Source organism: Galendromus occidentalis, unplaced genomic scaffold (assembly GCF_000255335.2).
Source record: "Galendromus occidentalis unplaced genomic scaffold, Mocc_1.1 scf7180000077086, whole genome shotgun sequence".
Taxonomy (NCBI): domain Eukaryota; kingdom Metazoa; phylum Arthropoda; class Arachnida; order Mesostigmata; family Phytoseiidae; genus Galendromus; species Galendromus occidentalis.
In genome coordinates this window covers 1,002,943-1,017,640 of record NW_003805074.1, presented here as the reverse complement: position 1 = coordinate 1,017,640, position 14,698 = coordinate 1,002,943, and positions in this window count along the sequence as shown.

Here is a 14,698-nt window from a genome sequence, read left to right as displayed (position 1 = left end):
ATAGATGCTCGAGAATGGCCCTTTCCTGAGCGCCGAGTTTTCTAAGTCTGCTCTGAAATCAGTCCTCCCGTGACACCGACCAGGCGACGCTTCATCGCCGTTATCCGGGAACTCCGCTGGGATCGGGACGATTCCTCATTAGACCTGAAGGAGTCTAAGGGGATCCCTGAAGGCTTTCAGAACCCCGATAGAGGATGTTTGAGAGATTCAGGAGAAGGAATATCGACGAAATGATAGTATGAGGCAAACCGTGATACGGAGCCAGAAGTCCAAACTATTATTGGGGGAAGGAGGGAGGGAGGCATTGGAGGAGTAGACGAGAAAATACCCTATACCTCCTGCCCGGAGCTCGCTGAACACACCATCGGTATTGGGTTAGATCGTGTTACCACCTCCGAGTAGATTTAGAAGTCTTCCAACAAGCAAGACCAAGCAGTCGATTCCTCGCAGAACCTCGGCGGAGATGTGGTTCTCAGCGGCTCCATTAGCCAGCTCATTCACGTCTGAGAGGTGTAGTGAGGAGGGAAATCCTCGGCTGCGATCATCTAATGAAGCTGTTTTATTAGTCCGGCAGCAATCTTCGGAAGACGGAGGAAGGTCCCTCCGTTCTCATATCAATGTTCCTGTACAGTTTCCGATTAACAAGGTCACTCGGATCGATAAAAGCCGTCGGAAGTCGACGGGGAATTTTCCGGTTTGCCCGGAGCTGCCTTCGTTTATTTTAATTGGGAAATCGCCAATACATTGGGGCTGATCTGTCGCATTGAGACTCTACTCCTCCACCGATACCCACATGGGCCTGATGACGGAATCAAGGGAATGGCAATGTCTCGGCGCGACCCAAAATGGAAATTGCGATTGGATGACGAAGCGTGAACACTAACGAAATCAATGCGATTTCTCGCTATTCCGGGAGATTCAGAGGATGATGGATCATATTCATGAGCGCTCGGATGGATACTCACCTACTCGTATATTCCCCCTATTCGATCTTCTGAATACGAGAGGAGATATCAGGGGTAAAGTACACATTTCGCGTTCGGAGGAACCCTCAGCAGTATCCTCCTCGGCGAGCTCCTCGGAGGATGATCCTTCTTTGCATTGAGCAGAAGTCCGAAGCGGAAGTTCATTAGCGTGCCGTAGAACGGATAAGGTTTAGTAACAGGGGGCGTGCAATAAGCGTTTCTGAAAACTATCGCGGAGGCGTCCGTCGGCAAATTTGTGACTTCGAAGTCGTGCAGCGATGTTGATCGACCATGCGTGCATCCATCTGGCCCGATGATTCATCAGCTTCGTATTTATTATTCACGGCTCCTCCACGCGGAGCCGTCCGCGTCGTCAGCTCGCAGATACTCGGCTAGCGAACGAATGAATATCATAGAGCGGAAAAAACTTGAACAATCCCAACCCGTATCTCGATGGGCCAGCGACCGATTTTCCGTCGGGATTTACCGTGCTCTCTCAAGTTAGGGAAAGGAATCGAAGGAGCGGTCTATACAGCAAGGGCATACCTGCTCGGTCTCGATCACGGAGGTACCTCCCCTTCACCATGACAAATCGTTGACGACCTTCGCATTGTGAGTCACCAGCTGTTCCGGAATCGCCATCCTCAATGAGAACCAAGTCGTATGTACCGAAAGAGCGGCGGAGGGACCCCACTACCGAGCGATCCAACGACACTGAACAGGCGCCGATGACGACGACGCACTCGTCGTCGTCGACGCCGGCGCTACCCCCGCTCCCTTGTGTTCGTGGGTTGCGGTGAACGTTTTTGCCAAGATATAAATCGCAGTCGCGTTGTGCAGGTTGACTTTCTCTTTTTTCCCTCGCTCTGAACGTGTCGCAGATGTAGCATGCGATGGCGTCGAAGGAATAATGATACCGGAGCAGGCGTTCGTGACGATGCGTTCCGCCGAGAAAGTGAAATGGAGGGGATCTATGTTGAGCAGATCGAAGATCTCCTGTCCGCCGGACGGTATTTCCGAGCAGAGACGAGCGCGGGAGACGAACGGAGAGCCAGCGAGTCTTTCCGAGCACGCCTCGGAGATTCCGTCCTACCGCCGCGCCGGTGATGTTGTTCTCTTTGTTGTCGCTGTTTGCGTATTCAACGAGGTATTTGGCGCTATAGGTGTTAAAGAGGCTCGACGGTGGGCTATTTCATTACCAGCTTCATCGACCACCCATGAGGTTTACAACCTATCGTATAATACGAGAGAAACTCTGTCCCGAAAAAACAGTAGCAGCCGCGTCGGATATATAGCCTTGGGATTGATAGTCGATGGCGGGAGCAGCCCTATGGCAATTGACTCGACGTTGCAGGCTTCGCTCGGTGAACACGCCAAGTCAACTGACTGAGTGAGACCGTGAGATGCATAAGAGTCTGGCACACGCTGTCTTCATCGGAACCATTGTTCTTGTCGTCGAGCGTTTCCGTGGACTTCGCAATAGCGACCGCTCGTCGCGTTGGGAAATTTTAACGCCGACGAGTCCTCTGTGATATTCGTGGGCATTTGTTCAGGGTCGTTGTCTTTGAGGAAATGGTATCGCTTAGGCCATGGCCAGCCCCCCTACCTCCCTCCTTTGTATGCTATTGGATTGAACGAACGACCTCCGAGCTCCCGCTGCTCGGAGATTTTTTCCGTGTTCCCAGGACGGGAATTTCATCAGCGAGTGGATCTCAGGCTCAGCGGAGGATTCGGAGAACTCGTCTCTGATCGATTCAATCGGGAAAATTCTGGGAGCGCAAATGAGCTTACGGATAAAAATGTTCAGGTCTATCCGACGACTTTAGCGATAATCTTATTCGATGCCCAATAAAAACTGAAGTACCTACTTTCAGGAAAAAAGCCAGTATACATTGCGGCATGTTTTCTCGAAGCAATGCTCGTGGATTTTTTTGCGATATCGCGAGTGTATGTTACTTCGAGGGAGCTTAATTATTCCAGCTCGCAACAACAGCTGTTTGTCTAGCGAGGGCGCGGCGCAGTCAGACGATGACGGGCTTGACTTTGGTCATCAGGAATTCTTCCTTCCCGAGGCTATCATCATAAATATCTCCTCTCTGTAATGAGAGCTCGGTCGCCGCAGGCTTGTTGGCCTCCCCCGAACTACTCGACTTGAGGTTTGGCGCTTTGCGATAATTATGCCTACTTCATTCGGATGATTTCTCGGTGCTCGAGCTACAGAGAGATTAGAGGTAAACCTCCGAAGGACTTTGCGTCGACGCGGAATTTCCCTTCGGCGGGCGGACACGTCCATGCATCGGCCCCTCGAAAACGATAGAGTCGTCCCTTGCAATCTTAGCTTCCGCTTCCGTCGTCTTCGAGCGGCAGTGTTGGCGCGTAATCCATTTCGTGACTCTGTCCTTCTATAGCGCTAACTGTCCAACAACAATGGGCATATCCTGTCCCCGTCTCCGTAATAGTCTCCGACATTTTATACGAGCCTTCCGAGAGGAATACCCGCCCCCGTGATCCGCACGCAGACCCCTGAAGGTTGAAGTTTCCCTCCTTGGGTGGGGGAAGCTTCCTGAAATAAGATCCCTCCGCTCTGTGTTTCTCGAAAGTCCTCCCAAACTAGGTACCGTTCTGGTTGAGTGATTGCAAACGGGGAACTCGAACAAGCCGTTCTTAGCCTACTTCAGTGACTCAGAACTCACCCTGTATAAGACTTCACCAAATAAACAATGTGTACTTACGATAGCTATACTCTCGAAGGCTCGGTAACTTGTACCTCTCGGATCAGTGGCCATCGAGAGTAAACTTGCGAACATGTCGGTCAAGAACAGCGAACGAGTTTTTTCGTGTTGTGTCTCGGACCCGGAACTCAAGCGGGAAGCCTTTTTTTCCGTAAGCGGAATTCACTGCGCCTCCGATGCTGAGTCGAAATCAATCGGGGAGCTAGGATTGTAGCTTATTTCGTATCTTCTCTTGCGATCTCGTTGCCGGTGGTTACTGTACTTGCGGTCGAGAGTTCCCGCGGGAATGCGTGACAGCCGGCCGGGCGTTGTAATGGCGCGTCGCGTCGTTACCCGGAGCTTTTACAGTGGAGACGAAGGTGACTGGACGAACTGCGTCACTGCTTGGCTGAGCTGCTGGCGTCTCCCGCCGCCAGTCTCTGAGGGTCGCGCGCGCGCGCGCCAGTGGCGGAGTGCGTCCTTGGTATCCAATAGACCGTGACGGGAGTAGGATCGCCCACAATGTGTTGGTGGTCATCGTCGTCGTTGTTGTACTCTCGGTGATCATGGTAGAAGTAACATTATACTCGCACGCGGTTGCTGTTTGTCCGCCCCGGGGATTTGTCGGTCTGGTCAACGAAACAAACAGAGTCACAAACGGAACGATAGTCGAAGAGTGATAGGGAGACAAGAACGAATTGCAAGGACCACTTTACGCACAAATGAGGCGTAGAGCTTTATATTGGCTTCCCCTACAGCGCAGCGATGACGTCGACGGAAACGACGCGAGAAGGCCGGAATAACCGGAGCCGACTTGCAATGACCCAGGAAAAAGCTGTTTGACATCGACGGCTTTCAGAGCAGGCGATAGAACGGGCCCGCTGGGGCGAGCCAGCGAGTGAGCAAGAGGGAAAGTGAGCGGCAAGGCATGCGAGCAGTCGATACACTATTTTCCATCGACTTCATCGAAAACTCACTTTGGCCGAGATTTTCCTTTCTATTCCCGTCTCGCCACTCTCGATCGGTGTCCCGTTCGCTACGTTCCTCCCTTCTTGTCGTTTCTCGAAGCCAATCTATACAACAATGTCATTAAATTCACTCCAAGGATGTCCCCTGAGAGCAGTATCTGATGATGACGACGGCGGCGGTGGCAATGATGATGATCACAGTACAGTTCGAGCCCCGCGTCCTCTCCTGTTCAGCGTTATACCCCGCTTATTTCTCTTCATTCTCCCGAGAATCTCGTTCCCGTTTCCCGTCGTCGTCTGACAGCTCGCCTTACACGCCGTGTGTTTCTCGTTCACCATCGCTATCCACGAAGTCTTTGATGCGCCTCACAAACCCCATCCTCATCGACTGTCAGGGCTGTCTACTGGACGCGTAGCATCTAATCATTCCTCGATTCATTTCCTCCGGACGATATCCCGTGACTTGGAAATCCCTCGCTATAAACCATCTCGACGTGTTTCTGTGTATATAAGAGCGATTATTCAAGTCATGCTCCGCGGAAAAACACCTCGTTTGCTGAACCGACGACGCTCAGAAGTTCGCAGTAGCCGACGTAGTCGCTTCTACGAGCTCAATGACATCGTAAGCTCGGGGATACTCGCTGTTCCCGGAGGAACGGGATCGACGCCGACTCGTGTTTGTTCGAACAATTACCTCATTCACGGAGTAGGGGGGAATTCGCCGGCGAATGGTCAAAGTTTGCTCTTGTTCCTCTCCGATGTCGTAATCCTGAGCGGACGTTGCGTTCGATTCGAGGCAATGCGATGCCGCCCCCGCATCCCACGCAGGGAATGTTTCGGCGTCAGCGAGTGCTGCCGTTTCTAGAATGGCAGTTGTTGGTATGGCAGTCGGAGAGCAGTCGGCTTCGCTATCTCGAGTAAAGCAACGAAGGAACTCTTACTCTCTCACTTACACACAAACACATATTGGTCTCCAGATGGCTGCCAGCAGCATTGTGCATAAGAACAGCTGAGCCTAATTAGGTTGGCCAGCCAGACCCCAAAGCTACTCGTTGAGGGAGGCGGACTACAATCACAGGACCAGTCTTAGCGGCGAGCTCAGCTCTGGAAATACTTCAACCTGAGTTATCTCCCCGTTGTCGGTAGACGTGAATTGTTTCGCCGACTCTCGGAGAGCTCCGAATCCGTTTCCAGGAGGCTCGGGCAGAGTGGGGGTGAATTCTCGAGTGGAGACTTGCGAGTTCCTTCCGTCGCACCGAGCGAGGGTGGAAACCGTGCTTGTTTCATTTTTCCGCTCAACACTGTCGTGGTTTCCTCCAGGCATGACACATTCTCGTCCTGCAGGCTTGTCGCAACTCCGGTGCGTATTAATTCTAACTCTAATCAGCGTAATTGGGCTCGGAATGCCTCGAGAAGCTCCCTGCCGCGATTTGGGCAAAGTTTTCCGAAGTTTTTTGAGCCCAGTGAGCGTGCATCTAAGTGTGCATTCACAACACGCTCGGCTTCGCTCGCTCTTCAAACGGGAGTAAAAAGGGGGCCTCGTCGCATATTCCTCGGGAACGGATTTTCAAGAGCACCGAGATGTCCAACCCGTTTTGTAGCCGAGTGAAGGACCGCCGCACTGATGGACGAACAACGGTGCTCGGAGAATGTGACGCGTTGTTTATTTTTGTTTGTGTCTTGCGTCGGCCCGCGTTCTCGCGCACTCCTCTGAAGCTGAACGCGCGCTCGACGTGCGAGCGCGGTTCCTTTTGTGCGGCGTTTTCCATTAGCTAATTGTCGCCAATGTTGCGGTGGGGCTCGTTATTAATCTTGGCAAATCCGCAAACTAGATCCCACATGCCGAGTAAATATGCGGAGGCTGCTTCCGCATAATGGAGGTCATTCTTCACATACATACGCTTCGGGAAGATCGTCACGATTCGTTGCACCCGGCCGGCCGTTACCTAACGAGCAATTATCAATTCGTTCAATAGATGGCCACGCTGGCCTATATGAATTATAGGCTGACGACAAATTGAGCCCCTCCCGGGGGACACGTTCGACTTGAGTTCGGCGCCAGACGCCAGGGAGGGAATGACGTCGCATCGATTACGGGCAGCGTGACTGTCCTGATTCTGCGATCGAGAGTCGAGCAGAATTCTAATATTCGCCACGAGACTGCTTCGTGTGGTTGGAAATTTTCAATTCTGCTCGTAAGGCTACCGTGTCCTCTAGACAAGGAACCGTCACAGCCTTTGATCATCGATGAACGTGGAGAAATGAATTATTCTCGCTCGGCCTTGAAAAACTGCGAACGGATCATGAATAATCGTCATCTATGGAGCGTGCTCGTACCGGAGATTTTCCAAATAGAGGGTACGCGCTCCATTACAGACCGGTCGTGACGAACAGCTCCAGACCTGGTGTATTATTCGAATTGTGCACTAATTACCTGGGCAGACAAAACACCGCCGCTGTAATAGAGTTTTCTGACCGGCCCCGACCGAGCGGCGCGGCGTGATCAAGCGGGTCCACTTCATAGGAGCTCTGCTCGTGTGGTGGAGGTTTGATTCGAAACAGAATACAAGTTTGTTCGGAAAACACCATCTCCTCCCTCTCATCGGTCGTTCGTCCCTCTCGTGTCGAGGGCAACACTGATCGACCCACTGCGGCGCTCCGGAGGTCGTGTCATCGACCTTGGGAGGGCCGGTCAGCGCAGCGGAGGTGAGCTTGTTCCTTTCTTTTCATCTTATTTCACGGCCCACGCGAAGGACCTCCATCTGATGAGAATCTCGGGTGTATCCAGTGCATCCATTCAGCTTGTGGGTTCCCGTCTTACCGGTCATCCTTTTGTTTCAGCTTCAGCTCAAATTCTGACTCAATCTGTCAATCTCTCTGCCGACGAATGTCATGCGAGCTTCAGCATTGCCCAACTATGTCGAATTCACACTCTGACTGGGATTGGGATATCTGATACGCAAGCTCAATAAGCTTGTCGAAGTCTCTCTCCCATTCACATCGCATGGAGGCTGGATCCTTGGGAGCTCACCGAAGCCTCATCATAAGACTCCTCAACTCGGCCCTGGAAAGGCGAGTGATCGGAGCAGTCTGCACATTACATGCAGATTCGCATCGACCCCTTCTGACGTTGTCTGATGCAGGAGGTCGCTGGTTCCAGCTGCCGGCTAATTCCACCCGACACCCTGTGGGAGTCCTTCGAAAAGCTTCCGTTCGCCCCACGGGAACCTTCGGTGATCTCAGAGGTTTCCATCCTCTCCCGGCGAATGCCTAGGTAGAAGCTGAAGGACTCGGTCGCCCAGACTTTGATTCTCATGCCCGCGACCACGGTTCATGCGGCGTTTTGCGGAAGGGAGGAGAGACGAGGGATGAAAAATGGCAGCGAACAACGACGACTATTGCGGAATATTCCGGGCGAACAGCTGCGACCTGCGACCGGATTGATTCCCAATTATCTGCTGTAGATTCTCAACGAGTGATGAACCCAAGGAAGCAACGAATTTCGGTCTGGATTAGCGGTAGGGTCGATTATCCGGTGGTCTCAATGAGATGATCTCTTTCGGAGGAGACGTCAGTAAAGGGATTCTTTTTTTGACAGGGACATTATCACACAGAGCAGTGACAGAAAATCGTGTGGCTTTCCTGCAGATTAGCTGCTGATTCGACAACCGCCACACTTAGTCTCATTGCGGACACTTGGGAGTAGTTCGTTGCTAGACAAGCTGCGTGAAGCCGTCACTCTGTTCATTCCCCTGACCAAACGAAGGCAATCGAGAAGAATGTGAGAGTACGAAGCTCCTAAATGAAGCCTCCGAGCTACCGCGGCAACCACCGCCCCCTCGAGCGAATGTCGGGCATAGCGTTGCGCAGCTCGGCGTGCTCCGGCACAGAAACGTTTCAACCGCATCCGCTCATACTGAGGGAACACTCAAGCGAGGCTCATCAGTATGCGGTTCACGATTAGAGAGCGCCTCGAAGCCCCTGGCCCCCGCAGCCATGTCAAAACGACAACCGATGATTTTTCACTCATTCCATCGGAACAGGTGAAATAAAGCTTAGCGACCGCAAAGCAACTCGAAGTCGTGGTCATCGCGCCGTCTCCAACCGAACGGTTATTCTATAGATCCGCAGAGCTCTGGATCATTGCTGGATCCGGAAGGCTATGTGATCCCGTGCCGGCGATTGTTGTCTGGCAACTAACAAAAGTCCGGGTGTGGTTTCCGTTGCTTGTAAACACAGTACACCGAGGTCCTTACTTGCTCAGCCTCTTTTGGTTTCGTTCCTTTTGTCTATTTGTCTTGCGTGTTCTTCTTGTGTTATTGTGAGGAGACGAACACAAGCAAACTACAACGTAGCAATGATCTCGTTGACAACGATACCCGTCCTGCCTTAGTCTCGGGACTCGCAGCCGCCATTGTCGCGACTACTGCGTGGGGATCATGAGCTCTTCTCATGCCGCCAGGCCATCAAATGCGGCTTTTGTGGCTCGCTTCCTTCAAGGAGTGAGGATCACCTGTACAGCGGCGGGAGGAGAATGGGTGCGAAGGACAATGCACTTTTTTTGAAAACTTTTTGACACTCGGCCGGCGAGCAGTGAGGTACGCGCCTTGGTCGGTATGCGCAAGAATACATCTAGACGACCGACTCAGACAACGAGAGTTGGACGGTCGTCTCCTCTTAAAAGCTCGGCTTCAGTTCCCAGGAGTCGACTGACGAAGTTTGAGTGTTTCTCCCGGTGAACCTTCTCGTATTCTTCCCTCTATGTTCGTATTGTAGTATGAATCGCCGAGGTGCCCCTGAGTTCCGGCCGGTCGGTGCCCTGCTGTCCCGCAGCCGACCGTGACGGATTCTTCGGGTATTGTGTAATAATTTTTGACGTGGAAACTTCTTTGATCCCGCGCACGGTTAGAATCAACGAACATACTTCGTCCTGGATGCAACGAAATTCGGATAAAGTACTTGTATGCAACGAAAGGGAAGGAATTCACGGAGGTATTCGCCATTCAATCTCGGTGGCCGGCCCTAGAGGTTTTGGAGAGGGATGCGTGGGAACCCCGGAATCAGTTCCGGGTAGTGCATAGATAGAGACTTACTCTGAAGATTTTGGACTCCGATTCTCGGTGGCAAGGATGATGGGATTACGCTGAACTTGGAGGACTCACTGTCGCTTGAACTGCCGCATGAGATACCATTCCATGATTTTATCCTATTCCATGTATTCTGCGATGTAGGAGATCTTGATCCATTGCACCGAAGGTATAATATTCATGCCACGGGCCTTCACGTCACCGAGGACTTGAATGAGCTACACTACCTGCACGGGTTCCTTCTTCCATGATTCGAACCAGTAGTACCTGCGCCCATCGAACACAAAGCTCATCTTTCATCAATGCAGCACATTAACTAATTACCTCCAGATGAGAAGTGCCCAAACGCAAAAAACAACTCGACAGAAGCATATCGGAATTGGAGTGATATTCTCGCGAGCGCTTCCCCTCTTCCGACCGCGCTCATGTTCGGTCGACGCGTCATCCATTCTCTGGCTCTCCCAGCGGCCTCGCGGAAAGCGCCTCAGACCAATCACCGCTGGTCTTTTCAGTTCTTTCTGCTCCCGACTATCTGACTCGACCGGGAACGATTGAATCCGAAGTTGAAAGGCGCAACCCGATGGCTATGTCAACAAGAAATTGAATTCGAATATGCTTCACCTGTGATTAGGAGCAAGCTGCTCCTCCATCCGCGCGCTCTCTCACGATGCCCGGAACCCATTCTCTTTTTGCCGGAAGATTCTATCTCCACCGAGCGGGGAAAAAAGATATTCCTGCGTGTGCTCGAGGTGCAGGTGACGAGGCGCAGCATGATGGGGGAGTGTGATTATGATCTCGACTAGCTTCCCGACATCTTTCGGGGATTATGTGCCTTCCAGATCATCGATCCCGTCGGCTAGGGACGATTCAAGTCGTCAAGGCGGGTTCGATTGGGCATTCGTCGTGAGGGAAGCGTGTCAGTGTTATGCTCGTCAGCTTGCTGTCCTCCTGATTTCACTCCGCAGGGACCAGATGAGTTACGGATCCTTCCTATATGTAATTGTAGCTCAGGATGGAGACATAAGATCCTTCTGTCAATTTCGGAAGGGAGCTGATCTTCTCGAGAAAGGGGCTGAATCTGGAGGGAATCTCGCACACCAATTATTCAGAAGAATCGTGGCCACAAATTGGCTGTTCGGTGAGTTGTTGTGACGGATTTGACTGTTTTCTGGATGCGAGATTTCTCCCTTGCTGCTCCAGAAGCTCAGCCACAAGTCACGAAAGTCCAGGCCACACACACATAGATTTGGAGTAGGCGATCCAGGGACCTCTATCCCGCGAGGACAAGAGTCGTCGAGACTGAGCTAGAATCAGTTTCGTCAGTGTCGAGCTCACGTTAGAGGTGCCTGGCTGGGACTTGAGCACTCGTCGAACGAGAGGTGTGAGTAAGGAGCCTGCTCCCAGCGCACCGGACTCATCTTTGCTCAATCGTGTCGGATATTTGCCTCTCGGTATGACCCTGCGAGACCAAACCCGCTGAAAACGTCTTCGGGAGCTTCGGCGACTGCTCGATCCGTGGGGAGGCGATATTATTTGATATCACCGACCTACGATATTCTAGACGACAAATATGAAGCCCACGCGCAGAGCTCCACGTTTCGGCCGGTCGATACCCTAAGAGCATCGAATCCATGTGGGCGCGAGGTCCGCGGAGCACACACACGAAAGGGTCTACGAGCCTCGAATTGATCCGTACGGATGGCTACCACCGATGAGCCTTTAATCCGCGTGTGTGATTACTAAGTGCTCCCACATCGCACAAGGTTTAAGATTCGCGTACTCTCCGGCTGTATGAGACCGTCGGCCGCATTTTCCCAGATGTGAATTCATTTCTCCACGGACGGAGCTTACGGAAGGATCGTCCAGAAGCTTCCCCAAAGAAGATCGGAAGGATTCGCTTCGCCCCGTGTCTCTCGCGCTCGCTTCCGTCGATAAGAGACGTAATACGCAGAACTGCGGCTCGGGATAGGATACGAAGGGTGCTCCGCGAGAGTGTGCCCGCAATGCTCGCGTTGCCGTCGATACATCTCATTGAAAATACACTCAACACAATCTGAATTTCATGAAGTCGTCCCGGATATCGAGGGTGATCGGAGCCGAAGGCACCTTTTTCGGCCACCTCTCTTCATATTCCCCTACGGCGTTCTTCTCGCCCGCTTCCGTGCATAAATCACGCGCTCGCGTCAACACTGAATCACAACAATGCGCGAGCTCGGAGACACTATCGCGGGCACGAAAAAGAGACGGCAGAGGAATTGTCGTTGGCGGCAACTCCGGCGATTCAGAGCGACCTTGTCGGGTCTTTATTTAGCTTTAGGCCATCACTCGAGGGAGCCATTAAAGCCCGTGGAGAACAAAACCGTTCGCGCTCACGACCACTCCTCGGGGGACGTTGCGTTGAGGAGCCAGCGAAGACGAGGGAGCGGGGATTCACTCACTGAATTTCCGCCTGTGGCAACTAAATCCCCACTAGGAATTCTATCCATGAATCCGGGAGAGATGATTCCATGAATCAGATTCGGAAATGTGAAGCCAGCAGCTGATCGATCCGGAACCGATTTGATGCTGCTCCTCTGCCCCAGAGTCGAGCTCATTTCCTTGCTGCATAGTTCAGTTGCATCTCGAACAACGAACTCGGCAATCATTCCAAGCACGTAAGCCACGGGTGCTATTCCCGGAACTTTGTCGTAAACGTTTTTCCGCTCGAAAAACCGAAGGGTGCAACAATTCCTCTTTGCGAGGCGTTCTCTGATTTTCATCCATTCGCCATCCCATCCTATGAGATCAGCAAGGTATACGCCGGTACAGCTTCTTCGTTCCGTCTCGACTGCAGAGCGGGCGAGATCGGCTGTTCTGTCTCCGGAGCTGAGGATCGCCAGTGATATGTATATTTCTTGAACTCACACACTAGACCAATCGCGCAATCGCGAACTCATTGTGTGGAATGCTGGAGTTTATCGCCGGTGTTGGCCGCCTCTGATCCGCAGACATCTCGGCTCTTGTCGAGTTGGTCTCGTCGCTGATAACCGGGACGAATTGCGGCGACCCCGTGAACTCGGTCAGATCCCGTAGCGAGTTCGTGATTCACCAAGAGTGAGCATCGAGAACCATTCGAAGGGATATGCCTGACAGGTCTAGTGAGCGACTCACCTGGGCGACGGCAATTCCGCATTTCCTACACCGCACGAGCCTTGTCTGCCACCAACGTCATTGTTCAACCGTCTACCTCGACCATTCGAAATTTTTAGCGATCACCTTACCCAGTGTCAGGCTTCGGGGAACAGAGAGTTTCCCGGGAGCTTTTGCAGCATCACATAAAAATTTGGGTGGGAAAAATTATAATTCAATCGCCAGAGATCTCATCCCCGCGAATATGATTAGGTACGTGCTCGGCTGAAAATCAGCTGCACGTATCGGAGAGGCTCCGGGATCGACCGGACGCTGCACCAGAGTCGGTGGCCCGAGATCCCGCATGTTCTTTTCCATTTCGGGCCTCTGTAGAGCTCCGCCGTGTCAATGAAAGCGAGCAGCTGTCGCGAAGCTGTGACTTTTCCGACTGAGCCGCGCAAATTTGAAAAGCCGTGTCGCGCTCATCTGCATTTGACACATGGCATCTCGCTGTTGCGATCGGGGCCTGGGGAGTTCCCGGCGAGCCGCTTCATGTTCCAATACGTATTTTTCTCATTTTTCAACACGGTCCTTATTGGATTCGAATCCGCGAACGAGTCCTGGACTCTCATTGGTCAATGTAGGCAAGTTCGGAACCCGTCTGGCGCAGATCCCATCAGGACGGGCTGAGCGAGTCTGAGAATCACCTCGACGAACTCGGCCGATGCTTTCACCAACCGACTGGTCGTCGTCACCACCGATGGACCTTGACGATGCGTTCGATACTTCCCCGATTAAATCGGCGATCCCAATCGGGCGACGGCGATTGTCCGGAACGCGGTACGAGCCCTTTGGATGCTTTCTGAAAGCGGCTCGGGGGCGGAAGCCGTGGAAACGGTCGTCCTTGGTCGTCGTGTACGTTTTTCCAAGCGAGCAGACTCCCGGGAATCGGGTCCATGAATGCGTGTGTTGACGGGCTCCGGATGTCACGGGAGAGATTTCATCCTCTTCCCATCTTCCTCGGGGATATCTTCCTAGGAAAAGTCTGTATCTTCGCTCAGATTGAGGTTAAACTGCTCGGACTCCTGCGAGAGTTGTTCACTCAAAGCCCGAAGTTCCTCGCATTAGAATAGCTGCTATAGCCTCCCTCACCCATGAAGATGGGGGAGGGGTGGGGGGCGAAGATCTTTCCGAACTGAAGTCGAAGCATTGCTGCGCCCGTCTCATCGGCTGCTGTGAGCTGAGTTCCGAAGCCGAGGGGCTCAAATGGCAATTCGATTCGTTCCCCCTTTCGCAGAAGTATCCGGTAGGATGTGTCCGTTGGTGCCTTCCTGTCGAATCTGCGAGAGAGGGTTCGCCCGGGTGTTCCGAAAAGAGAAAGAGAGAGAAGAACAGAGCGGTCGATCGGCAGCGGCGATTCGGCGACATTCCAATACGGTTTCACGGGACGATGCAAAAATATGAATGGATTCGCAAAATGCCTACGAGTATTGGCTGACCTGTAGAATTCAATTACATACGTGAGCACTGTATCCGTCATGCGCCTATTCCCTCCTGAGGGGGGCCTTTCCTCAAGAATGATCCGTCCGCAGATATGCGATATTCACGGCGGCGACTCCGCCATAGAGGCTTGTCGGAATTCCCCGACTAGGATACCTCATATATGGAGCCTCTCTCATTCGGAAGAATTTTCCCCTCCAATGATCCGGAATTCCCCGAACATCGACTAAGGGAAGAAGCCAGCGGGACTCTCCTTGACTTCATAAGAAGAGAACCCATCGGAGGACGAGTCTCAATGAATTCGAATGAGGATGTCTTCACTGTGTCAGAGATACCCTGAGAGTGCGAAGCGCAGACGG